Source organism: Bubalus kerabau, chromosome 2 (assembly GCF_029407905.1).
Source record: "Bubalus kerabau isolate K-KA32 ecotype Philippines breed swamp buffalo chromosome 2, PCC_UOA_SB_1v2, whole genome shotgun sequence".
Taxonomy (NCBI): Eukaryota; Metazoa; Chordata; class Mammalia; order Artiodactyla; family Bovidae; genus Bubalus; species Bubalus kerabau.
The window spans coordinates 200821183-200847956 of NC_073625.1; the positions used below are offsets into that span (position 1 = coordinate 200821183).

The 26774-nt window shown below is 38.4% G+C and overlaps 1 protein-coding gene across 12 annotated transcripts in view; it reads right to left on the minus strand.

Annotated features, from left to right (window-relative positions):
• Nucleotides 1-26774, minus strand: part of TBC1D5 (TBC1 domain family member 5) — a 590389-nt gene that overhangs the window by 417181 nt on the left and 146434 nt on the right. For 4 of the 12 annotated variants that reach the window (XM_055570009.1, XM_055570007.1, XM_055570008.1 and 1 more), the window contains one exon: nt 20925-21125. The exons of the other annotated variants lie outside the window; for them this stretch is intronic. The gene's annotated coding sequence lies outside the window, so the exon portion shown is untranslated. The remainder of the gene's footprint in view (nt 1-20924; nt 21126-26774) is intronic. 12 annotated transcript variants of the gene reach the window in all.

The window sequence follows — 26774 nt, forward strand, 5'->3', positions numbered from 1 at the left end:
GTGAGGATGCCAACATGAATGGGCATCACTCAATACATCCAAAACCTGAACAGAGCCAGAAGGTGAAGGAAGGGCAAATTCGAGCTCTGAGCTAACATAGAGGTATTTGGACTCAGGCCTGGATTCAGTCCCTTCCTCCATCCCCCATGGCATCACCCCAATTCTCAGGCCTTTGGACACATCATGAATCACGTACTGCAGACGTTCCTGGTTCTTCAGCTTACAAACGGCAGATCAGGGGACCTCTTAGCTCCTACGCCACATGAGCTGATTTCCGTTTTTTATACACGTAGATCCTTTTGGTTCTGTTTCTCTGGAGAACTCTGACTAATACAATCCACAGTCCAGGAGGCCAGGCCCCTGTAAACTGTTTCCCCAACATTTCTGGGAGTCCTGTTGAAGAGTTTCATGTGTGTTCAGGAGCCAGATCAGTCAGCTGACGGTCACCTCCCTGGGCACATCCACCAGTCACCCCTCTCTGTGCCTCTCGGGGGGGTCTCTGAGGTGCTGGTTCCGGTCCCTCCACACTGAGCTTGGGTGGGCGTCCCCTGTTTCCCCGCCCAGGTGCTGAGGTCGCTCTGTCCTGCTGATCACGGGGGGGGGGGGTGGGGGGGGGGTGGGGAGGGACGCCTGTCCCCCACAGGCCCACCCTCTGCGGCCCGCCTCCCCACAGCTCCACGAGAGCCGCTGTCGCCCGGCAGCATGGCTGTTGCCCAGGGTGCCCCCGCGCTCCCGGCTCGGCCAGCACGCCGCAGTGCGTGCGCATGCACCGGCACTCGGGATGCTCACAAAGGGGAAAGAACTCCTTCCACTGGGCTCTCAGCCTAGAGCGTACACGTGCCGTGTCGCTTGTCCCCAGGCATCTCATGATGCTTCTCCTTATTCTCCTGCTCTTTCTAAATGTCTTCTTCTCACAGCTCAAGTATTCTTCCATCTCCACTGACACCAGGCCAGAGAGGTCGAGACCAGAGAGCAGAACAGACCCCTGCCGAACTCCAAAACGCTCCTTCTCAGCAGCTGAGACAGCATCGCCATGTCTGGCTCTTTACTCCTTTTCTTTTTAGAAGAAATTCCACTTTGTCCCTACACAGCAAAGATGTGGCTGAACCCCTTCAAAGAGCACAAGCAAAGCCCACACTGAGGACATGCTACCCAGAACGAGTCTTAAACACTAAAAACACACAACTTTCAAAACATGCAATGCCTTTTCGTGCTCCATGCTTCTCATATTTAATATATTCCATTAAAACTCCTAAACAATGTGTCACTCAAAGCAGCTTTCCCGCTGACAAATGAAAGCCTCCCTTTTGGGGAATTCTTTAACAAATTAACCTTTGTATCTGAACTCCAGTATGATTAGGCCGGCAGCTTCCCGTCACCTGCCCCGCAGTGTCGGGCAGTGGTAGGCCTCCCATCAGTTGGGATTCCAAAGGCTCTCCCAGATCAACACCAGAGGGGAGATAATGGCCAGAGAGAGGCCCGCGAGCAGGAACCCACCTGCCTGGGGACACCAGAAGCCCTTCCCTGCAAAGACAGGGTCCGTTCTTCATGCCACGAGAACACAAGGGAAGAACAAGAACTCTTCTGGCAAGTTCCACACTAGATTCAGACTCTACATTAGAGAGTAATAGGTACTAACAAAGTAGGAAATGTAAATAAGACAAAGAATGGACTAGGAAAAAAAATAATGCAAATTCTCTAAAAACAAAAAGCAAACTTTTAAAGAAAATGTTTAATGAATATAAATATTACTGATAGTTCAATTTCATTCAAAAATTGATATATACACTTAGAAATTAAATCCTTGGCTTTATAAACATGATGAATAAGCAAATAATTTATAATTATATATTTCTTACCACAAACATTTTATGAAAGAAAATTTTCCTGAAACCTCCATTACTAACAAATTCCAAAGTGTTCAGTCACTAAAAATAGAGCTCCTTACTTTTTCTTATCTATTTTGATACTTTTAGCCATCTCATAAATTGCATATTTTGGGGATTTTAACAACCAATTCTCCTAGAATTTTTATATTATGGTAAAGAAAAAATATGTGTGTATACACACACACACACACGTTTTAATTTTTATGACTTTAAAAATTAATCTTTACAACAAATACAACTCAATCTTTTAAAAAAAGATATTTGAGGGAGGGAGGGGAAGAGGTTTTAAAAGAATAAAGAAAATAAAAATGGACAAGGATTGAAGCACTATTGTAGAGTGTAGATATCCGGTAATTTTAAGCACTGGATAATTTTAATCTAGAAAGAAGGCCTCAATTCAGTTGTAGATTTCAGGTAACTTTAAGCACTGGATAATTCTAATCTAGAAAGAAGGCCTCACTTCAGTTATAAATATACTTTAAATAACAGCACACTACTCCCTCAGAGAATCTGGATGGTGGCGTTTGTGAAATGAGCCAGGACAACATGGGGGAAAACACCCTCTCCTTATGTTGTGTTTATTCAATTTGTGGGTTCCTACTGCAGGTGGTCCTTGAGACAATAATATAAAAGACTTCTGAAACAAAATGGATAAATATGATCATTTATTTAAAATTCAGGCAGTTTTTTAAAACTCTATTTCTATTCAGAGTGTCCAATTATCTACAAGATATACACAGGCTGCAATACAAGCCATTATGATTGATTGATTGATTTTAAACAAAAATACTAGCACATACATACACAAAATGAATCTTATCTCCCTTCAGAATATCCATTTTGGGCAGCTATACATCAATTCCACTGATTTTGAAAAGAGGTATTGCTAAAATACTTGGATTAATGAATCATGTACCTATCTTCCCAAGGGGACTATTTCAAAGAGAATAACACACATTTAAATAAACAGGCTCTGATACACTTATTTAAAAACTGACCTCACTAATTTATAGGCAAATCTAACATGGAAAACCACCTTTAAAAGACTTTAAAGTTCTCAACAAATAAAATATCCTTTGAAATTCACACATTCAAAATAAGTCTTCTCCTGCCACCCACCAGTAAGAAAAAGGATGCTGAGAAGGGGTAGAAAGGTAAAGTATTATAAAGTCAGGTTAGTGTGAAAGGCCCTTGTATTCAACGCCTTTTGAGAATTAAGTTACCTACTGAGGGAAACAGGAAAACCTCCGAATCTTGAGGAAGCATTCTGCAACAAACAGCACCAAATTCACTGAGGGCGTCTACTTTAAAGTCAGCAGTGCATGCGTAAACTCCTTCCAGCTATGCATTTTGAGCTGTAGTGTATACAGTGTATGTTCTAATGAACAGCAGTTAATCATAAAATGCAACCCATCCTGAAATAACAGTACTTGCAGAAAAGCAAACTACTGTCAATGATGGTTTAGTATTTAAAGGACAGTAATTTTTTACTCTGTGTGGTGATTTGAAATAGGTGTAATTAAAAACGAACTTGTAATTACTATATCTATGCATCTATAGAAACAGTCACATATTTTCAAATATATATATTTTCTTCAATTTGTCTTAATCTTAAAACTGTTCACAAAGTAGCTTTTATTAAAAATAAAATTAATACAAAGCATGTAATTTTACCCTATTTTGTTTACTTGTTATGAAAATGGATACAAAATAAATACTTTGACCACAAGCCCTGGGTGTTCAACGCCTTCAATCAAACCATGCAATTAATATGAAATTCTAAATACAGAATATAATGCCACATAAATAGTATAACAGCCAAGTCCTGTCGAAGAAGCCATATGTTTTTTCCCATTGTTCAAAAAAAGGAGATGACTTCCCGTCACTTATGTTTCTGATTAGCAAGGTGATTTATGCCACAATCACTAAAAATGCCAGCAAGTGAATGAGAAAATGCATAGTGACTGCACCAGATGTGCACAATAAACAGGAATCCCATTGTAATCTCTGGTACTTAGCTTATATGAAGGTAATGTAGGAAACACTCTTGGATATGGCAAAGTCACTCTTTTTTTACATTTGACTATAAATGATATGAAATAAATTGTGTGTTTTATACTTTATGGCATGCATACATTGATAAATTAGGTAGCGTTTTGTATCCCGACTTATCTACAAGACAAACCTGGCTAAGATCATGGGGATTAATTGCTTCAGAAGTGTGAAATGCAGCTTTTCCATTCTTTTCTGCACACTCAGTGAAGAAACAATGATTAATCACTGTTTAACTATTCTCCTGAGGATCTACAAGATTGCCAAAGCAGGACTTATCCTCATAAATCCAAAAAATACAGGTTTAGATTTGTTGCCAACAACTGAAAGTACATGAACTTAAACCCATTTGTTATCAGATTAAAATCACGTCAAGGTTTCAGAACCTCACTGGTTCACAATTCCCTTTTAATCAGTGACTTCAACAAGAAATTAGATTAGCACATAAGATATAACAAAAGCACATGTACTTACAAAAGCAATAATAAACCTATTTTTTAATTATAAAATATCCTCAGCCTAATAATATCAAACATACTACTAAACTTGAAATGATAACCTCCTCAGTTACATAACCAGTTCAATTTCTCTGTGCTCTTTATAAAAACTAAAATACATGTTATCAGATGAAAAATATTTTTAAATGGTTATTTCAAATGGAAAAATGACTACTTATTTCAAGAAATTTTATTCCTGACAGCTACAGCTGAAGGACAATTATGTGGATAAAATTATTTCATTTTAGTTCCAATAGTACTAACAAAAATATTTTTAGTCTTTGTAAGACTTTATCGGTGAAGGCAATGGCACCCCACTCCAGTACTCTTGCCTGGAAAATCCCATGGACGGAGAAGCCTGGTAGGCTGCATGCAATCCATGGGGTCGCTAAGTCAGACTTGACTGAGCAACTTCACTTTCACTTTTCACTTTCATGCACTGGAGAAGGAAATGGCAACTCACTCCAGTGTTCTTGCCTGGAGAACCCCGGGGATGGGGGAGCCTGGTGGCCTGCTGTCTATGGGATCGCACACAGTCGGACACGACTGAAGCGACTTAGCAGCCGCAGCAGCAGCAGCAGCTACTCCAAAAGCTGATGACACTTCAGAGTTTATGAATAGAGCGTTGTCCTTTCACCTTTTCCTGACACTCCCGAACTTCTTCACTTAAAATTTTTTAATGCAATGCAAATACTGAAGAAAAACCATCCTTAAGTGTTACTCAAAATATGCCACTAACATAAAACCTCAGAGAGACAATAATTGTTTTGCTTAACCTAGAAAAACTATTAGGACAGACTTGGAGGTTGGGGAATGGCCTTCACTAATCGTTTGCAAAGGAACACAAGTGTGTCAGAATGAGATAGCTGGGATTTTTAAAAAACAAACCTGTACTTATAATGGGAAAGTCACTGCAGCCGGCTTAAGTCAACAACCGGAACAGAGAAGCAAAGTCATAGACAACAAAATGGCAGCCTACCGGAGAAATGCACATGAGATACCCAAGGAAGGAGACGACAAGGGAAACAGCGTTAAATAATAAAGTCATTTAACAGGGACTCAGCCAGGAAGACAGCGGAGCAGTCTGTGACACACCACAGAAAGGAGCGCTCCCTGAAGACCCTCCTCAGAGGCATTAGCCATGGAGCACTGGGTGGACACAGCACAAATAACACTTAATGTCACGTGTCAGGCCAGGATACAGTGTGGGCACGTACCAATGAAAAATGAGCATGAACTTGCATTTTTGCTTAAAGGGAAATGCAATAAGATAAACTCTGCCTTCAGAAGGAACCAGAATAAAGCTGTCAGAAGCTGAAGTCCCCTTATCTCTAATCAGTACTTCTGTAGTAGCCAGTGCTCCCACAGAGAACCAAGTACACCGAAGGTAAACCAGACACACCGAGCCTCAGCGCACACGCCCGAGGAAGACAAGCAGACGTGTGCATATAAAGGAGAGACCACGCACAGGGTCTTCCGGTCGAATGGCCAAGGGACTGTTCCAGGTTTTTGGAAAAGGTAGGGTCAGTAAAGAATAGAAATTAGTTATTTAAACCCAAGAGGGAGTCACTAAAGGTACTGTGAGGAAAAGCAAGCACAAGGCTAGTCAGTTTTTTGGTCTCACAATTGCAATTGACCCTTGAATAATTCAGGGGTTAATCTGAGTATAACTTACAGCTGGCTGTCTATATCCAATATTGTAGGCATCTGAGAGTTCAACCAATCACGGACTGTGTACTGCTATTTACTAATTTCTATTGAAAAACATCCATGTGCAGGTGGACCCATGCAGTTCCAACCTGCCTTACTTAAGGGCCAGCTATAACTCTGCTGCCCTTCCCACCCGTTACCCTTCCTAACGAAAGCTCCACCGCACTGGAGAACAGCAAACGAGCCGCGGGAATCACGTCCCAAGACAGCACGAGCAGGTCCTACAGCCAGAGCGGAAGTAGCACTGCTCTTAAGAACCGGGCTCTTGAGCAAGAATGAGGAGGAAGACAGGACTTTCTGGGAGTTCAGTGGTGAAGAATCCAAGCTCCCAGAGCAGGGGCTGTGGATCTGATCCCTGTCAGAGAACTAGACCCCACACGCCTAAGCCCCAGTGCCGAATAAACAAACATGAATGTTAACTTTAAAAAAAAGAATGAGTAGGAAGAGCAACATTATTCTATTTCAGAAACAAAGGAGAGTGATCCCAGAGATCACATTTTACCAAGAAAAAAATGCTGGAACTCTAAAGCTATCACTGTATCCAGTATTTCTTGACCTGGGCTGAGGTGACTGGAAGAGATATAAGGAACACAACAGACTCCTGACATTCATAGATGTTTGCATTCATGATTTCACCTGTGTTTAAGCAATCCAGAACATGAAGTAACTTATCATCTTCCTGGTAAGTGAATTTGAACCACAAGTGGCCTATGGCTGGTGTGAGAAAGCAGTTCCGCTTCTGATCTTAATGTAACTGGTAGTTTTCTGGAACATACTCCAGAAATATCTACACATTTGAGAATTTTCAAAAGTCTCAAGACGTGAATCACTCATAAATCCGTGTTGTATGTCTTTCTTACAGTAATATAATATTTTTAAGACACAAAATTCCTAAACTGGAAACGACCATTGATTTACATTGCCAAAATAAAAACCACAAAGGTGTAAGCTGAAAAGGAGACGTCTAAGGCAGCTAGCCCTGGCGAGCCACGATGCTTCTGGTGTGTGACTAGCCAGAAGTGGGAGGCAGCCAGGACGAGCCGTGATGCTTGTGGTGCGTGACCATCCAGAAGCAACACAAAGCTCGAACAAAGACTTTCACAGACGGATCTGTGCTGTGTATGCCTCCTTCCTACCTGTTACTGAGGATAAACCACCCACGTGCCTATCGAAGGCTCATCTCTTCCACACGTGTACCTCGCTTCAGCAATTCTCTACTATTTCCTGTATCACCAGTTCATTCCTCTCTAGGGCATTCTCAATACTGATGCATGCTGCTTCTCTTCTTCTAAAATAAAACATCCTCTCTTGATCAGCATCCCTCTTAAGCCGCCACTCATGCTTCTCCTCCAAGTCAACCCTGAATCTACTCCATCCACCTTGACCCCACTCCACATTGACCCCACGCCACCTTGTATTTAAAACCACTACACTTTGAACCCACTCCAGTAAGACTTCTGTCCTCCACTGAAACTGCCCTTCTCAAAGTCACCATTGTCCTCCCACTGATGACTCCAACAATCAATTCACAGTTCACATGTGACCACACCTCAGCACCGTTTGTCAAGGACAATCACTCCACTTCCTTGATACATTTGTATCACTTGGCTTCCTTGGCTGTCAGATACTCTGAAAGCCACTGTCTTCCTCTTACCTAACTGGTTTTCTTCCCTGCCTCCTGCACTAATTCCTTTCCTCCAACAGCTTCATTTAAAGTGCCCCAAAGTGGAGGCCTTCAACCGTCTCTAGCTGTATCTACCAGATTGCATCAATATTAGACTTTTAAAGATACCATCTACAGCTGATGACTTTTAGGGTTTTTTTTGGTTTGTTTTTTTTTTTTTTTTCCATCTTTCCCCTGAACTCTGGGACAGGATCTGTCTCCTTGACCTTTCCACTTGAATGTATAATAAACTTCTTCAACTTAGCATTTCCAGAACCAATCACCTGACCTCCTCCCCCAACTATGCTTCTCTTATAACCTCCCCCTTTATCATTAAATAAAACTCTTATTCAGACCAAAGACACAATTGAAGCCATTCTTCATATCTCAAATCTCAAAAGCCATAACTCAAATCCAATCAATCGATAAGTCCTGTTGTTCAAGCCACAATGCTCTCTCACTTTCAACCTTCTACATGGACCCTCTGCTTCTGCCCCTGCTCCCGTTACAGCTGCTTCTCAACCTGGAAGCATATAATTCCTTTAAACTATAAATCAGATGTTGATACTTACTTTCCAATAGCTTCCAATCTCATTCAGTATAAAAGCCAAGTACATATCTCTAAAGGCCTAGACTCCCAGTCACTGCTCTCCTTTGATCCCTACTAGGCAACATTCAGAAAACTAAGATCATGGCATCCGGTCCCATCAATTCATGGCAAACAGATGGGGAAATAATGGAAACATTGACAGATTTAGTTTTGGGGAGCTCCAAAATCACTGCAGATGGTGACTGCAGCCATAAAATTAAAAGACACTTGCCATCCTAAAGGAAATAAGTCCTGAATATTCACTGAAGGACTGATGCAGAAACTTCAATACTTTGGCCACCTGATATGAAGAACTGACTCATTTGAAAAGACCCTGATGTTGGGAAAGATTGAAGGTGGGAGGAGAAGGGGACGACAGAGGATGAGATGGTTGGATGGCATCACCGACTCAATGGACATGAGTTTGAGTAAGCTCGAGGAGTTGGTGATGGACTGGGAGGCCTGGCGTGCTGTAGTCCATGGGGTCACAAAGAGTCGGACATGATGGAGAAACTGAACTGAACTGAACTGCTCCTTGGAAGAAAAGTTATTACAAACCTCCACAGCATATTAAAAAGCAGAGACATTACTTTGCCAACAAAGGTCCATCTAGTCAAGGCTATGGTTTTTCCAGAAGTCATGTATGGATGTGAGAGTTGGACCATAAAGAAAGCTGAGCACTGAAGAATTGATGCTTTTGAACTGTGGTGTTGGAGAAGACTCTTGAGAGCCCCTTGGATCTCTGCAAGGAGATCCAACCAGTCCATCCTAAAGGAGATCAGTCCTGGGTGTTCACTGAAAGGACTGATGCTGAAGCTGAAACTCCAATACTTTGGCCACTGGATGTGAAGAGCTGACTCACTGGAAAAGACTCTGACTGAAGGCAGGAGGAGAAAGGGACGACAGAGGATGAGATGGCTGGATGGCATCACTGACTCAATGGACATGAGTCTGAGTAAGCTCTGGGAGTTGGTGATGGACAGGGAGGCCTGGCGTGCTGCAGTTCATGGGGTTGCAAAGATTCGGACACAACTGAGCAACTGAACAGAACTGGACTTTCAAGTTGCTGCAGTCGCGCTGACCACTCGGTTGATTCTTGGACACATCAGTAACACTCCTCCATCAGAGCCCGCGCAGCTCTGCCTGCACTGCTTACCTCCTCACCTGTACTGAAGTGTTAGCTTTCAGTGACTCCATTGTCACCTTCCAGGGGAGGCGTCCCTGACCGTCCATGTGATCTACACCAGTCTCCCTGTAACATTAACTCTCTATCCTCCTCTTCTGGCTCTGTTTTCCTTCACAGCCCCACTACCTAACCAGCTGCATGTTTTCATTGTCTTACTTCTTATCAACCTCTCTACTCTAAAAAGCAAAATCATTAACAATTTTTCCCTATTTCATTTTCACTGTGATATCTCTTAGAAAACTTTTCAATGAGTAGACTGGGTTCAAATCTTCAGGAAGAATAATGGATGTTAGAAACAAACTGAGCAAAGTCTTCAAAGTTCTGAGGAAAATTATTTTATATCTAGAAACGTATACCCAGCAAAATTGTCAATCAAATGTGAGAACCAAACAAAAAACCCCAGTTTCTAATATGCATAATTCAGAAAATTTATCTTTTATCATTTAACTTTATGAAGATTTGTTTCAATTGTAATAATAGGACACAACAAACATGAGTACTAACCCAGGAATATAATGAAAAGAAATCTGAGGACAATACTTCAACAAAAGGCCAAGGAAATTCTGGTCCACACTAAAAGAGAAGGTCTAGGTTAAGTGATGTTATTTCTTCAGCAAGAGAGTAGGTAACCTTACAAAAAAATTTATTTTATGATTTAAAATCATACATTTTAAAGCCTAAAAGTACAACTGTGGTGGTATCCATGAATGGAGACGCACAGACCGACTTCCTCTGAGCGTTAAGCAGAAGGAATGGTAATTAGAAAGTCTGGTAAAAACAAAGAACTATACCCACAAGCAGGGAAAAAAAAAAAAGAGCCACAGTATAAATATGAAGCAAAATATAGTATGATTTTGAGAAAATGAAGAACAGTAGAAATTGTTTCTCCTGGAAAACAATTTCTACTGGTCAGTTAATCCGGGACAGGAAGCAGAATTAAGAGATACTCTGAACTGATGTATAATCACTGTATAAGAAATAATGGAGATAAAGCATTTCTCTACAGTGTTATTTTGCTGCAAGTCATTTATCAGTATCATATTCTAATTTTCAAATAAAATGGAAAATAACCTGTGTTAACAACATGTGGAGAAACTGGAACCCTCATACATTGCTGGTGGGACTATAAAATGCGACAGCCCCTGTGTTAAGCAATTTGGTGATTCCTCAGAAAAATAAATAAAGAATTACACCATTACTAAGCAATTATACTCCTAGGTATAGACCTAACAGAACTGGAAACAGGAGCTCAGATAAGAACATGTGCACATAAATTCTTGAGGCACTTTTCTCAAAAGCCAAAAAGCAGAAGAAAATCCTGTGAGGCTCCTCTGTCCGTGGAATCTTCCAGGGAAGAATCCTGGAGTGGGGTGCCACTCCCTTCTCCCGGGGATCTCCCCAACCCCAGGACTGCACCTGAATCTCCTGCACTGTAGGCAGAGTCTTTACCGTCTGAACCACCAGGGAATCCGAGCATATTATAAATACAGTGGACTATGACCCAGCTGTGGAAATGCATAAAATACTGGTGTACAGCTGACACAAGCTGTAACACGGATGGACCCTGAAAACAGCTTGCCAGGTGAAAGAAGTCACACATTAAAGACCACATACTGTACACAACTCCACTGAAGTGAATCAAGATGGATAAATCCTTAGAGACAAAATACAAACTGATGATGGACACCAGGTACTGGGAGGAGGTCAGAACGAGGAGAAGCTGCTTAAAGAGAACGTCACCTCAGTCAATCATTCTACAGTAAAGATGTTCTACTCTCAGATCAGCCTTCCTATTTTCATATGTCCACAGTCTTTAAAGATTTCCATAATTTTACTTCATACTGGAAGGCTGTTAGGATCAAATATTTATGATTTTAAAGCCTCTTAGGATCAAGTCTCGAGTTCACTAATCATGTAAGTTTCATGTCATTTTTCCCCTCCATTAAATGCAACTAAAAATTTTAAAACTATGTTATATTTTTCAAATACTACATCAGTTCATGAATACAAGGTAGGGTTAGGGGTTTTTAGCTTGTTTCTTTTGTATATTAATTATTTGTTTCACTCTACTAATATACCATTGACCTTAACATAATACAATAAAACTTAAGATATATCATGTGATTGTTAACTTTGATGTACTCCTGTCCACTTGCTGATACATGCTTTTGTTGCCTTTGTTTTTTATATTAATTTTTAAAAATTGCCAGGACCAATGTGAAACAGTTTACCCCATTTGCCTCTATGAGGTTTATAGCGAAATGTTTGTGTTCAAGTCTTTAGTCCATCTGGAGTTGACTCTGTACATCATGTAAGATGGGAGGCCGAGGCCATTCCTCTGCCTGTGACTGCCCAATTTCCCCAATACTATTTACTGAACAGACTATCCTTTGCCCAATCAATATGCTCCTTTGTCATAACTTAATATACCATCCAAGTGTGGCTTTATTTCTGTTCTCACTTCTTTTACACTAGTCTACATGGCCATTTTTATGCTAATACCATGCTGTTTAGATTATTATATCTTTGTAATAAAGTTTAAAATCATGAAGTGTGGTGCTTTCAGCTTTGTTCTTTCTCAAGAGTGCTCTATTTAGGGTATTTTGTGGATACATACAAACTTTAGGATTGCTTTTCTACTTTGTGAAAAATGCCAGCTGACTTCAGATGCAGAATTCACTGAATCTATATTGTTCTGGGTGCTATGAACATTTTAGCAACATAATTCTTCCTTTCCATCTGCAGAGAATATTTTTCCATTTCTTTGTGTATACTTCAGCTTATTTCATCAATGTCTTATAATCATCAGTATCCATATCTTTCAACTCCTTGGTAAAATTTATTCCTGAGTTTTATTCTTTTTGATGCAACTGTAAATGGGACTTTATCCTTAATTTCTCTGATAGTTCCCCGTTGTTGTACTTCAGTCCCTAAGTTGTGTCCAGCCCTTTGTGACCCCATGGATCACAGCATGCCAGGCTTCCCTGTGCTTCACTATCTAAGGAGTTTGCACAAACTCATGTCCACTGAGTTGGTGATGCCATCCAACCATGTCATCTCTCATGGTCTGTCACCCACTTCTCATGTTCTTAATCTTTCCCAGCATCAGGGTCTTTTCCAAAGAGTCAGTTCTTCACATCAGGTGGCCAAAGTATTGGAGCTTCAGCTTCAGCATCAGTCTTTCCAATGGATATTCAAGGTTGATTCCCTTTAGGATTGACTGGTTTGATCTCCTTGCTGTCCAAGGGACTCTCAAGAGTCTTTTTTAACACCAACAGTTCAAAAGCATCAATTCTTCAACACCCAGGCTTTTTATAGTCCAATTTTCACATATGTACATGACTGTTGAAAAAAACACAGCTTTAACTAGATGGATCTTTGTCAGCAAAGTGATGTCTCTTTTTAATACAGTATCTAGGTTTGTCATAGCTTTTCTTCCAAGCAGCAAGCATCTTTTAATTTCACGGCTGTAGTCACCTTCAGCAGTGATTTTGGAGCCCAAGAAAATAACATGTCACTGTTTCCACTTTTTTTCTATTTGCCACGAAGTGATGGGACCAGATGCCATGATCTTATTTTTTTAAATGTTGAGTTTTAAGCCAGCTTTTTCACCCTCCTCTCTCATCTTCATCAGGAGGCTCTTCAGTTCCTCTTCGCTTTCTGCCATTTGAGTGGTATCACCTGAATATTTGAGGTTGTTGATATTTCTCCTGCCAACCTTGATTCCAGCTTGTGATTTACCCAGGCTGGCATTTCACGTGATACACTGTGCATATTAAGTAAGTAAGGTGACAACATACAGTTTTAACATACTCCTTTCCCAGTTTTGAACCAGTTCATTGTTCCAGGTAGTTCTAACTGATGTTGCTTGATCTGCATACAGGTTTCTCAGAAGACAGGTAAGGTGGTCTGGTATTACAATCTCTTTAAGCATTTTCCACAGTCTGTTGTGATCCACACAGTCAAAGGCTTTAAAGTAGTCAATGAAGCAGTAGAAGATGTTTTTCTGGAATTCCCTTGTTTTCTTCTATGACACAGTGGATGTTGGGTATTGATCTCTGGTTCCTCTGCCTTTTCTAAACCCAGCCTGTACATCCGGAAGTTCTCAGTTCACATACTGTTGGAACCTCGACTGAAATATTTTGGGCATTACCTTCGTAGCATGAGGAATGAGTGAGACTGTACAGCAGTTCTTAGTCTCTTCTGCTTCTGTTAGGTCCTTGCCATTTCTATCCTTTTTTGTACCCATCTTTGCATGAAATGTTCCTTTGGAATGTCTAGTTTTCTTGAAGAGATCTCTAGTATTTCCCATTCTATTGTTTTCCTCTATTTCTTCGCGCCATTTTCTTAAGAAAGCCTTCTTATCTCTGCTTGCTATTCTCTGGAACTTTGCATTCAGCTGGGTCTGTCTTTCCCTTTCTGCCCTGCCTTTCATCTCTCTTCTTTACTCAGCGATTAGTATCTGTAAAGCCTCCATCTGCCTTACTGCATTCCTCTTTCTTTGGGATGGTTTTGTCACTGCTTCCTGTACAATGTCATGAACATCCATCCATAGCTCTTCAGGCACCTTGTCTACCAGATCTAACTTGTTGAATCTGCTCATCACCTCCACTGTATAACTATTAGTGTACAGAAATGCAACTGATTTTTGTATATTGATTTTGTATCCTGCAACTTTAGTGAATTTATTAACAGGATTTTTTCTGCTGGTGTTTTCAACATATAATATCATACCTCTGACAATAAAAAGTTCTATTCCTTTCTGATCTGAATACTTTTTCTTATTCTTGATTTCTCTGGCTAGAACTTCCAGTATTATGTCAAACAAAATTGGTGAGGTTGTTTCTTTAATATGAGGAACACCATCTTTTTCTCATGGTTACTCATTACAAAAACAACTGTGATATACAGCCCAAGTAAAGAATACTCAGCTCCTTGGGGATGGGGGTAGCGGGGCAGGCAGGGGAGGCAGGAAGCTTGGGCATTCTTATTGTCCACCTGATCTCAGGAAAAAGGCTTTTAGCTTTTCACTATTAAGTATGATGTTACCTATGGTTGTTCATATGTGGTCTTTACTGTGTTTAATAAGTTGCCACTATGTCCTGTTTCTTGAGAGCTTATACCATGAATGGATGCTGAATTCTGTCAAATGCTCCTTCTGCATCTACTAAGATGATCATATGATTTTCATCCTTCATTTTATTAATGCAGTGTATCACAATGATTTCAGGATGCTGAACCACACTTACATCCCTGCAAAGACAGAAAAATCCCACTTGATCCGGTTGTATAATCTCCATGTACTATTGAATTTGGCTGAATACAGTTTGTTGAGGATTTCTGCATCTGCATTCATCAGAGCTATTGGCTGGTAACTTTTTTGTAGTGTCCATGCCTGGTTTTGGTCTCAGGGTAATGCTTACCTGATAAAACAGAAATGTGCCCTCCTCTTACATTTTCTGCAAGAGTTTGAGACGGTTTGATGTTAATTCTACTTTGAACGTTTGGCAGAATTAATCAGTGAAGCCATCTGTGCCAGAACGTGGCTAGCACTTTTCTGATTCAATCTATCAGATTATTCAGATTCTCTCTTTCTTCAATATGATAGGTCGCATTTTCCTAGAAACTTAACCACTTCTAATTTGTCCAATTTGTTGGTGAATAATTATTCATAGTAGCTTCTTATGAACTTCTGTATTTCAGTGCTGTTGTTTTCCCCACCTTGGTATATCCAGCTTAAGTTTTCTCTATTTCATCTTTAAAAAACAACAACAACAACAACTTCGTTTCACTGATATTATCTGTTGTTATTTTAATTTCTATTTATTTGTGTTCTTTGTTTTTCCCATTATTCAACTAATTTTGTGCTTAGTTTGTTCTTTTCTGTTCCTTGACATGTAATTTGAGTGATTTATTTGGGCTTTCTATTCTTTTTCTTCTCTGTGTGCAGTTTTTTTTTTAAATTGAATGAAATTGATTCTATAGTGTTCTACAAATTTTATTCTTCAAATTCTATAGTGTTCTACAATTTTCAAAAATTTCACACACGTGATTCACATACTTCTATAATATTCCTTTTTTCCCCCTGCCCTTCTGTTGCCTTTCCCCACTTCCTTCTCCCAGCTGGTAAACACTAGTTGGTTCTCTAGAAGACTGCTTCTTTTTTGTTTCATTCATTGATTTGTTGTATTTTTTAGATTCCACATGTAAGTGGTATTGTACAGTGTTTGTCTTTCTCTGACTTACTTTACTTAGACTAATGCCCTCCACGTCCACCTATGTTGCTCCAGATGGAATATCTCATCATTTGCCAATGGCTGAGTAGCATCCCAGTGTGTGTGTTTGTACACAAAGCATCTTCTTTCTCCAATCATCTGCTCATAGGCACTTCCACGGCCTGGCGATCGTAACAGTGCTGCTGCCAACAGTGGGCGCAGACAGCTCTGTCACAGCGTCTGTATTTTCTCCGAATATGTGCCCAGGGGTGGGGCTGCTGAACCAAGTGGTAGTTCTTTTTTTTCATTTTTTGAGAAACTTCCAAACTGTTTTTCACAATGGTTGCACATATGTCCATTCTAATCAACAGGGTACAAGGGTTTTCTTTCTTTCCACATCCTCGCCAACGTTTGTTATTTGTGTTCTCTTCGACGACAGCCATTCTAACCAGTGTGAGGTGGTATTTCATCACCGAAGTATCACCACTGAGGTACTATCTCAAACAAACGCACATGCTTTGACTTGTATTTCCCTGATTATTAGTGATGCTGAGCATCTTTTCATGTGCCTACTGGTCACCTGCATTTCCTCTTTTGAAAAATGTATTCAGTTCATCTGCCCATTTTTTTAATCACTTTTTTCGTATGTTGAGTTAAATGAACTATTACACATGTTGGATATTAACCCCTTATTGGTCACATCATTTGCAAATCTCTCTTCACATTCGGTATGCTGTATTTTTCTTACATTGATGGCTTCCTTTGCTGTACAGAAACTTTAATTAGGTCCTATTTGTGTATTGTTGTTTTTCTTTTTTTTTGCTTTAGGAGATGAATCCAAAAACTACTGCTGTGATTTATTTCAGAGAGTGTTCCGATTCTAGGAGTTTATAATATCTGGTCTTACATTTAGGACTTTATAGTCTATTTTTTACTTTATTTTTCTTCCTTGTGTTAGAGAATACTGCAATTTCATTCTTTGACATGTATCTGCCCAGTGTTCCCACACTACTTATTGAAGAGATTGTCTTTTCTCCATTGCGTATTTGTGCCTCCCTTGTCAGATTAATTGACCATAAGCATGTGGTTTATTTCTGGGCTCTCTATTATGTTCCAGTGACATATGTATCTTTTTTCAATTATCGTAGCTTTGTAGAGTAGTCTGAAATCAGGATATGTGATTCCTCCAGCTCTTTTCTTCTATCTCAAATTTGCGTTATCTGTTTGAGGTCTTTGGTGTTTTCATGCCAAATTTTAAATTATTTATTCTAGTTCTGTGAAAAATGCCATTGATATCTTGATAGGAATTGCACTGAATATGGAGATTGCCTTAGTAATGGTCAGTCAGTTCAGTTCAGTGGCTCAGTCGGGTCCGATTCTTTGCAACCCCATGAATCACAGCACATCAGGCCTTCCTGTTTATCACCAACTCCCAGAGTTCACTCAAACTCATGTTCATCGAGTTGGTGATGACATCCAGCCATCTCATCCTCTGTCGTCCCCTTTTCCTCCTGCCCCCAATCCCTCCCAGCAGCAGTGTCTTTTCCAATGAGTCAACTCTTCGCAAAAGGTGGCCAAAGTACTGGATTTCCAGCTTTAGCATCATTCCTTCCACAGAAATCCCAGGGTTGATCTCCTTCAGAATGGACTGGTTGGATCTCCTTGCAGTCCAAGTGATTCTCAAGAGTCTTCTCCAACACCACAGTTCAAAAGCACCAATTATTCAGCACTCAGCTTTCTTGACAGTCCAACTCTTACATCCATACATGACCACAGGAAAAAACATAGCCTTGACTAGACAGACCTTTGTTAGCAAAGTAATATCTCTGCTTTTTAATACACTGTCTAGGTTGGTCATAACTTTCCTTCCAAGGAGTAAGATCTTTTAATTTCATGGCTGCAATCACAATCTGCAGTGATCTTGGAGCCCAAAAAAATAAAGTCTGACACTGTTTCCATTGTTTCCCCATCCATTTCCCATGAAGTAATGGGACCAGATGCCATGATCTTAGTTTTCTGAATGTTGAGTTTTAAGCCAACTTTTTCACTCTCCACTTCCACTTTCATCAAGAGGCTTTTCTTTAGTTCTTCTTCACTTTCTGCCATAAGGGTGGTGTCATCTGCATATCTGAGGTTATTGATATTTCTCCCGGCAAACTTGATTCCAGCTTGTGCTTCTTCCAGACCAGCATTTCTCATGAGGTACTCTGCATAGAAGTTAAATAAGCAGGGTGACAGTATACAGCCTTGACATACTCCTTTTCCTATTTGGAACCAGTCTGTTGTTCCATGTCCAGTTCTAACTGTTGCTTCCTGACCTGCATATAGGCTTCTCAAGAGGCAGATCAGGTGGTCTGGTATTCCCATCTCTTGAAGAATTTTTCACAGTTTATTGTGATCCACACAGTTAAAGGCTTTGGCATAGTCGATAAAGCAGAAATAGATGATTTTCTGGAACTCTCTTGCTTTTTCGATGATCCAGCGGATGTTGGCAATTTGATCTCTGGTTCCTCTGCCTTTTCTAAAACCAGCTTGAACATCTGGAAGTTCACGGTTCACGTATTGCTGAAGCCTGGCTTAGAGAATTTTGAGCATTACTAGCCTGTGAGATGAGTGCAATTGTGCGGTAGTTTGAGCATTCTTTGGCATTGCCTTTCTTTGGGATTGGAATGAAAACTGACTTTTTCCTGTCCTGTGGCCACTGCTGAATTTTCCAAATTTACTGGCAGTTAGTAATGGTAGTAACAGTCAATTTAACAACATTAATTCTTCCAATTCAAAAATATATTTTCCCATCTGTTTGTGCTGTCGATTTCTTTCATTGGTATCGTACAGTTTTCTGAGTACAAGTTTTTTATCTCCTTACTGAGGTTTGTTCCTAAGTATTGCACTCTTTTTGATGAGATGGTAAATGGAACTGTTTCCTCAATCTCTCTCTCTGATAATTCATTGCTGGTATATAGAAATGCAAGAGATTTCTATATATCAATTTTGCATCCTGAAATTTTACTGAATTCACAGATGAGCTCCAATGGTTTTCTGGTGGCATCTTTAGGATTTCCTATGTATAGTATCATGTCACCTGCAAACAGTGACAGTCTTACTTCTTCCTTTCTAATATGGATTTGTTTTATTTCTTTTTCTTCTCTGATTGCTGAGGCTAGGACCTCCAAAACTGAGCTGAATAAAATTGAAGATAGTGGGCACCCCTGAGATTTCCTTTCTTAATATAGGTGCTTATTGCTATAAACTTTCCTCTGAGCATAATTTTTATCTTCTTTTTACTTTTCTGTATATACTAAACTTTCTAAAATATATATTACATTTTTAATTTGTGAAAAGGATAAAAATGTTAAATAAAATCAGAAGGAACACCAGAATGGACCACTTTGGGGGAAAAAAATATATTATTCTAAGCTGATATAAAGGACTTAGAAGTTTGAAATATTTTAAAGCAAGAATGATGAGAGCATCAGCATGCACAATTTACAAAGATAGAATGAAAAAAATAGAACTTTTAAAAATTCACCTTACTATAAAGGAATGATTCTATTAAAGATTTTCTTCCATTTGTACTTTGAAATATGACCACTGGTATCTGTGTTCTTACTGCAAAAGAACCAATAAGTGCTCCAATATTTTTCAGCAGTTACACAGTTCTTTCCCCAAGTCATCTGATAACTTGAATCAAAAGAGATGAGAAGCACAGAGAAGACAGCAGAAAAGCTGCTGGACTGAAACAGAAAACAAATTTCCTCATTCCATTTATTTTCCCTACAAGTCAGTCATAAAGTGATCTACAGTAGGACTTTTTGAAATTGCAAAAGTGATACATCATTGGACAGGGAAATAAATGTAATTATGGGTATCAGTATATATTAAATGAAGTAAACAAAAAATGTAATAAAATAGAACACCGTATACATTCAAGGTAGCCAAGGCAGAATTGTTTCACCAACTTTTGTTAGCTTCATTTGTGCATTTATGCCTGAGGAAAATGTCTCATAAATACAAAATTTATTTCTTACTAAGGGTTGTGTTAAAAAAAAAAAATGTGAATCCTACCTATTTGATATACCTTCAACTCTAAGTTCAATCATTCTAAATTTGCAACGCCTTCAACAAACTTAATGAACATCAGAATGTAGGTAGGTGGTTGGAAGGTAGGAACGAAAGAAAGAAAAAAGGTAAAGAAAAAGGAAAAGAGATAAGAATACAAAAAGTAAAGTCTTCAATAAGAAAAGGGCTGAAAGTATTCTGGTGGGAAAATATTTTAAAGCCCAATGCAAGTTTAATTAAGAAAGAAGGAAAACAATGAAGAAAAGGAAAAGACTGGAAGTTGGTGGGTCAATAGATAAATGGAAAGAAATTGTCAAGGAACTCTATGTTACAGGGTAACATTATTCCCTGACTGAGTCTGCAATCTAAACTCAGTATAAGTGTATAAACACATACATACACGTATACACATACACGGAGAAGGAAATAGCAACCCATTCCAGTATTCTTGACTGGAGAATTCAATGGACAGGGGAGCCTGGTGTGCTACGGTCCATGGGATCACAAAGAGTCGGACATGACTGAACACACAGCATATACACATACATACACATCAACACACATTTTCTGTACACAAATCTGTAAAACAGATTATGATAACTATCATAAGGGTATTATTATGAAATGAACGTTTATCATTTCCCAAAACTAAATCTTAATTCCCAGCGTAATGGCATAGGAGTGAGTTCTCTGTGAGGTGATTAGGTCCTAAGGGTGGAGCCCTCATAAATGGGATTGGTGCCCTTATAAACAGAGACCGTAGAGAACTCTTTTATTCTTCCACCATGTAAAGACAGCAGGAAGACGCCCATCTATGAACCAGCATGTGGATCCTCACCAGATGCAAAATTTGCTAGCATCTTGATCTTAGACATCCCAGTTTCCAAAACAAAATTTGCTAGCATCTTGATCTTAGACATCCCAGTTTCCAAAACAGTGAAAAATAAATTTCTGTGATTTGTAAGTCACACAATCTATGGGATATTTGTTACAGAAGCCAGACTAAGACAGATGTTAATAGCACTGAACTTAAAACGTACGTTTTGAAATTAACATATACATACCTTTCACGAAAACTTTATTGATCCACAAATCTAACTGACACTTGCAAATGCATGCTCCTGTTACGGCCCACAGACGATGGTAGGCTCTGTGCAACAGAATTCTCCAATAAAATCTTGGTTGGCCAATAGGAAGTAAACAGTCAAGAAACAGAGATCAGCTGAGCTCTGCCTCAGCTGAGCTTCAGGATAAACAGCAAATACCTAGAAGAATAAATAAATAAAATAGCTTCAAATATGCCTAGCCCTATGCAAAGGAGTCAAAGCCATCAATGCAAAAAGCTGAAAAAATTTATGCCATATTTTTGGCTCTTAGGAGACAAATGTTAGCTTATACATTAATCACCCTTTCCATCATCTAAAATAGAAGAAAGAAACTCACTTTGTAATACTCACCGCAAATCAATCAATGTAATACACCACATTAACAAATTGAAAAATAAAAACCATATGATTATCTCAATAGATGCAGAGAAAGCCTTTGACAAAATTCAACATCCATTTATGATAAAAACTCTCCAGAAAGCAGGAATAGAAGGAACATACCTCAACATAATAAAAGCTATATATGACAAACCCACAGCAAACATTATCCTCAATGGTGAAAAATTGAAAGCATTTCCTCTAAAGTCAGGAACAAGACAAGGGTGCCCACTTTCACCATTACTATTCAACATAGTTTTGGAAGTTTTGGCCACAGCAATCAGAGCAGAAAAAGAAATAAAAGGAATCCAAATTGGGAAAGAAGAAGTAAAGCTCTCACTGTTTGCAGATGACATGATCCTCTACATAGAAAACCCTAAAGACTCCACCAGAAAATTACTAGAACTAATCAATGACTATAGTAAAGTTGCAGGATATAAAATCAACACACAGAAATCCCTTGCATTCCTATACACTAATAATGAGAAAACAGAAAGAGAAATTAAGGAAACAATTCCATTCACCATTGCAACGGAAAGAATAAAATACTTAGGAATATATCTACCTAAAGAAACTAAAGACCTATATATAGAAAACTATAAAACACTGGTGAAAGAAATCAAAGAGGACACTAACAGATGGAGAAATATACCATGTTCATGGATTGGAAGAAACAATATAGTGAAAATGAGTATACTACCCAAAACAATTTATAGATTCAATGCAATCCCTATCAAGCTACCAACGGTATTCTTCACAGAGCTAGAACAAATAATTTCACAATTTGTATGGAAATACAAAAAATCTCGAATAGCCAAAGTGATCTTGAGAAAGAAGAATGGAACTGGAGGAATCAACCTACCTGACTTCAGGCTCTACTACAAAGCCACAGTTATCAAGACAGTATGGTACTGGCACAAAGACAGAAATATAGATCAATGGAAGAAAACAGAAAGCCCAGAGATAAATCCATGCACATATGGACACCTTATCTTTGACAAAGGAGGCAAGAACATACAATGGATTAAAGACAATCTCTTTAACAAGTGATGCTGGGAAAACTGGTCAACCACCTGTAAAAGAATGAAACTAGAACACTTTCTAACACCATACACAAAAATAAACTCAAAATGGATTAAAGATCTCAACGTAAGACCAGAAACTATAAAACTCCTAGAGGAGAACATAGGCAAAACACTCTCTGCAATACATCACAGCAGGATCCTCTATGACCCACCTCCCAGAATGTTGGAAATAAAAGCAAAAATAAACAAATGGGACCTAATTAACCTTAAAAGCTTCTGCACATCAAAGGAAACTATTAGCAAGGTGAAAAGACAGCCTTCAGAATGGGAGAAGATAATAGCAAATGAAGCAACTGACAAACAACAAATTTCAAGAATATACAAGCAACTCCTACAGCTCAATTCCAGAAAAATAAATGACCCAATCAAAAAATGGGCCAAAGAATTAAATAGACATTTCTCCAAAGAAGACATACAGATGGCTAACAAACACATGAAAAGATGCTCAACATCACTCATTATCAGAGAAATGCAAATCAAAACCACTATGAGGTATCATTTCACGCCAGTCAGAATGGCTGCGATCCAAAAGTCTACAAGTAATAAATGCTAGAGAGGGTGTGGAGAAAAGGGAACCCTCTTACACTGTTGGTGGGAATGCAAACTAGTACAGCCACTATGGAGAACAGTGTGGAGATTCCTTAAAAAAACTGGAAACAGAACTGCCTTATGATCCAGCAATCCCACTGCCGGGCATACACACTGAGGAAACCAGAAGGGAAAGAGACACGTGTACCCCAATGTTCATCGCAGCACTGTTTATAATAGCCAGGACATGGAAGCAACCTAGATGTCCATCAGCAGATGAATGGATAAGAAAGCTGTGGTACATATACACAATGGAGTATTACTCAGCCATTAAAAAGAATACATTTGAATCAGTTCTAATGAGGTGGATGAAACTGGAGCCTATTACACAGAGTGAAGTAAGCCAGAAAGAAAAACACCAATACAGTATACTAACGCATATATATGGAATTTAGAAAGATGGTAACAATAACCCTGTGTACGAGACAGCAAAAGAGACACTGATGTATAGAACAGTCTTATGGACTCTGTGGGAGAGGGAGAGGGAGAGGGTGGGAAGATTTGGGAGAATGGCATTGAAACATGTAAAATATCATGTATGAAACAAGTTGCCAGTCCAGGTTCGAAGCAGAATACTGGATGCTTGGGGCTGGTGCACTGGGACGACCCAGAGGGATGGTATGGGGAGGCAGGAGGGAGGAGGGTTCAGGATGGGGAACACATGTATACCTGTGGCGGATTCATTTTGATATTTGGCAAAACGAATACAATTATGTAAAGTTTAAAAATAAAATAAAATTAAAAGAAAAAAAAAATAATACTCACAGCATTATAATACCAAAAAAACCCTAAAACACCTCAATATAAAATACATCACCTCTTATCACTTTATTTCACTGACATGAAGCAAAAGTGCTCAAATAAGAAATGCACTACTCTAATACATAATAAAATAATAAGTATTAAAATTACATAAGCTAGAAAATGGAAATCTGACATTTTAAAACAAATGTGAAAAAACTCCACTGAAAACTAATTCCAAAGTACTAGTAAAATGTAAAAATAGAATACAGTTGTATCAGTGTGGCAAGTAAATATTATTTGTGAATTAAAAATTAACTTCCATAGCCTTTTTGCCTACAGAAAAACATTTATCACCTTTAGTAATATACTGTAATACACTTCCACAAATCCTATCTGACAGGGATACATCTCTACATAAAATTTTCAAGAATATCCACAGAATTTCTTAAATATCTATCTAAAGTAAAGAACCTCTAAAGGATAATAAATTATCAAACAATATGATCACTCTTTTCTAGATTTCATTCTGTATTAGCTTATAGCTTATTGGTGACTCGGTATATGCACAAAAAGACAATACTTAGGCAATAAAAAGTAAAATATAAATCAAAACCATGGAATTGAAAAGCATTATAACAGGTATATATGAAACTTCTGGGATCAAAAGAAATTACTTAAAACACATTTTAACATCATATGCTACTAAAACCAAATAACAAAGTATGATTTCTAAAGACTACAAATGAATGTAGCATTGACCGCTACATAGATTTACAGAAACTGTTTCATGCTCCTGTAACTGAATATAATTCATGTTTTGTTTGCTTGTTAGATAAAGAGAATGATTTATTACATTCTGATGGAGCATTTCCTTATTTTAACTTTCAATCTTATCTGAAAAGTTACAAACAATATGTTTCTAAGTTATATAATCTATAAATGGAAAACACCCAGATAACAGCAACAGCGCCTTGGACAGCACACCAGTCACATGGTTTTTCTGTATGGTTGAACTAAAAATTGCCGCACCACTGAAACAAAGCATGTCTCTATTTCTCATCTTTCTCTTGTAAAAATACAGACCATTTTTATATTACGGATGTCTCTTTAAAGACATTTGAGGATCTATCAATTATTCCAACATATGTGTATTTGATGAATGTACGTTTATGTAAAACTTAGTATAGACTGTCATACTACTGTGTCAACACTACTGAGAGAATGATGGCTGTTCCTTCTGAAAGTACGAGTGTAAACAAAGAAAAAGTAACATTACAATCAGTGTCCTCAAAAGTTGTGATTTGTTTTATTCCTAAATACTTATTTTACACTACAGTCAATTTTACACGTTCTATACTGCTTGGGATTATGGTTCACTTTCTTGTTCAGATAGGACGTGTCCATTAAAAGAGTTCACTGACATACCACCAAAGAAACCAAGAAGGAAGGACTGCAGGGAAGATCAGGAAGCAGGGATGCTTAGCTCACAGAAGAGTGCGTATTATGCCTAGACTTGTTCAGCAAGCCACAAGCAGGAGGAATATTTACCACAGTCTCACTGAAAGGATATACCAGTTTTTCTTCCAGATATTCTCTATGGAATTGCATAAACATTGAGAAATCTAGAAATAGACATACACATGCACATATAAAAATTATTGTCAGTGTATAAGTTACTGCTGCCCTGGGACTGCAATAATTTATGTAACATCTGTTTTCATATTTTTCTAATTTTTTTCCTAATTAACATGCATATTTAATGCATAAATGCTCAGACCACCTTTTTTCTGCTGACTGTGCCTCTTTATTTTTGAAGTTGTGCACTCCTAGGGAGAATTCAGGATAGATGGAAACCAAAATCTTATTGAAAGCCCTAATTTCACAATGTAAACAACAGTACTAAACCAATTTTCAAGAAAATGGTTTCTACAGCCTTAAGAGTTTTCACAAGAACATTTCAATCTGCTAACAATAGTCCTACAGTAAATTAAGGTCAAAATACCAAAAAGTAACACAAAAGCACTATTCCAATAATATATTTATCTTCTTCATTCTTTTTTTCTAGCTTTTATAAGGGCCCTCAAAAAAAAAAAAAAACTTTTATAACTTCTATAGTTTCTTGTCTTGGTAAATTTTGGTAGTATTTTTAAAGTTTTATGCCTTAAGCAAATAACATAAATAAATACATCCCATTTATTTATCCCATAAATAAAAACATCCCTTCCATTGCAAGGGCAGAGCCTACATCTTAAAGCTGTCAGCAGAGACTTCAGCAGTTGGTCTCAAGCTTCAGTGTCTATAAAAATCTAAGAAGCTTCTTAAAATGGAGATCCCGAAGCAGACCATCCCAAAGATAAGGATACAGCAGCGAAGAGATGACTTTCAGAAGCTTTCTCAAAGGTATCAACCAGTAACAACTACTCTCCATTTTTCAGGCGCACAATCTTCAAATTATTTGTTGAATATATATAATACTTCATCTAGTCTAATTAAACTGTACTCAACTTAATGCAAAGATCTCAAATGTGTTTCTGAACCACTAATATCAAGGTTCCTTTTCAACAGAAAGAGGAGTAATTAAACAAAAGCAGTTTTAACTATACATAAAATGTCTCTACCAAATTTGATTTTCCTTAACACAAATTTTAGTCTTAAACTAAATCACTTAGGATTTCCATGTCAAAAGAGATAGCAATGTTTAAGGGAGATGAATGGTCATAAAGGAAAATACTGTTGCATAAGTTAACTGACTAAATAAAATATGTTGTTGATAAGTAAAAAAAAAGTTAAAAATATATAAAAGCGCCTAATACAATAACAGTTATCAAAAAAAAAAAAGTAAGAGTTTACATCTAACTCTCAGTGATACAAATGGATGCTAAGCATACACTGGCACCAAAGCAGCATCAAGACAGAAAACATCTGCTGTGCTTCCAGATGCTTCAGATCGCTTGGAAAAATTCAAGCACGCCCATCTTCCTTCTGCAGGCACCTCCACTGTCACTAGGCAAGT